Raw genomic sequence first — 1,598 nt, 5'->3', positions numbered from 1 at the left:
CAAAATGACTTAATATGCTTAGCTAGCTTCAAAATGACCTATACTTAGAATCTTTTCCTCCAAAATTAGTTAATATGCTTAACTAGCTCTAAAATGACATAATATGCTTAAGAAATGACATAGTTTAGCTCCTAAATGACTTCACATGCTTAGCTAGCTCCAAAATGACATAATAAGCTTAATTAGCTCCAAAATGACATATTTAACCTAGGATAGCTCTAAAATGACCTATACTTAGCATTTTTTCCTCCAAAATGACTTAATATGCTTAGCTAGCTTAAAAATGACCTATTTAACCTAGGATAGCTCTAAAATGACCTATACTTAGCATCTTTTCCTCCAAAATGACTTAATATGCTTAGCTAACTCTAAAATGACATAATATGCTTAAGAAATGACATATTTTAGCTCCTAAATGACTTCACATGCTTAGCTAGCTCCAAAATGACATAATAAACTTACTGAGCTCTAGAATGACCTTAGCATGTTTTACACCAAAATGACTTAGTATGCTTAGCTAGCTCAAAAATAACATAATAACCATACTTAGCTCCAAAATGACCTATTTTACAGATATAAGTTGCATCATAATAATCTTCACATTTTAGTTGCATCATAATAATCTTCTTCTTCTAGTCTTCTTCTTCTAACTTTCTTCTTTCCCATTTTACAGATTTGCTTAAGATCACGGAAGATTGGGTTGATGGTGTGCTTGTATTTAGTTTTTGTTTTGACCTTGTGAAACTTGCTACCTATCGATGAAACTGTGTAATATTGATGAAACTATGTATATGTACGGATGAAACTTGCAACTATTGGTAACATGTGTTGGATACATATGTGTTCATGACTATTGGTAATATGTGTTGAATATGCTATATTGGTCATATAAATATATTTGTGTTTGATTTCTGTGAAAATGAATTGATATAATAAAAAACAAAATTAAATGGGGCAATATAGTCACTTTGCCATCTGCTGGCAGATGGCAAAGAGCTTTGCCATCAGCTGGCAGATGGCAAAGAGGCCACGTGTCATCTACATGTAACCTTTGGGCTGGCCTATTTGGGCTCTTTGCCATCTGCCAGCAGATGGCAAAGTTTGCCGTTAGCCTTCTAACGGGGCTAACCCCGTTAAGAGGCTTTGCCATCTGCCAGCAGATGGGAAAGCCACAGGCTCTTTGCCATCAGCCAGCAGATGGCAAAGAAGCCTTTACCGGCAGGGTTTCAGACGAACTGTTTGCCATCTGCTGGCAGATGGCAAAGCCTTTGCCATCCGCCGACCATGCCTTTGCCATCTGCCATGGCAGATGGCAAAGTGCCAGATTCCAGTAGTGTTGATGAATCAACGGAGATCAACTGTCTGATGCTTGCTTGTATGGATCCCGATTTGCAACAGCATTTCGAAAACGTTGAGGCTTATGATTGAGAGTCTCAAGAGCATGTTTCAGACACAGGCTAGGACCGAAAGGTTCAACGTCTGGCGATCCTTGATGGATTGCAAGCTGAAGGAAGGTGATCCACTGAGCCCGCATGTGATCAAGATGATCGGATATGTGCAAGCTTTGGATCGTTTGGGCTTCCCGCTCTTGGATGAGC

The 1,598-nt window shown here is 38.8% G+C and overlaps 1 long non-coding RNA gene across 1 annotated transcript in view; it reads left to right on the top strand.

Moving 5' to 3' along the window:
- Positions 1–847, top strand: part of LOC123160911 (uncharacterized) — a 3,752-nt gene extending 2,905 nt beyond the window's left edge. Inside the window, exon 2 of the long non-coding RNA XR_006480454.1 lies at positions 674–847. This is a non-coding gene — a long non-coding RNA (uncharacterized lncRNA). The remainder of the gene's footprint in view (positions 1–673) is intronic.
- The last annotated feature ends 751 nt before the right edge of the window (positions 848–1,598 follow it).

The sequence above is a fragment of the Triticum aestivum genome, chromosome 7B, assembly GCF_018294505.1.
Source record: "Triticum aestivum cultivar Chinese Spring chromosome 7B, IWGSC CS RefSeq v2.1, whole genome shotgun sequence".
Classification (NCBI taxonomy): domain Eukaryota; kingdom Viridiplantae; phylum Streptophyta; class Magnoliopsida; order Poales; family Poaceae; genus Triticum; species Triticum aestivum.
Note: the sequence above shows the minus strand (reverse complement) of the source record. Positions and strands in the feature narration are given on the sequence as shown.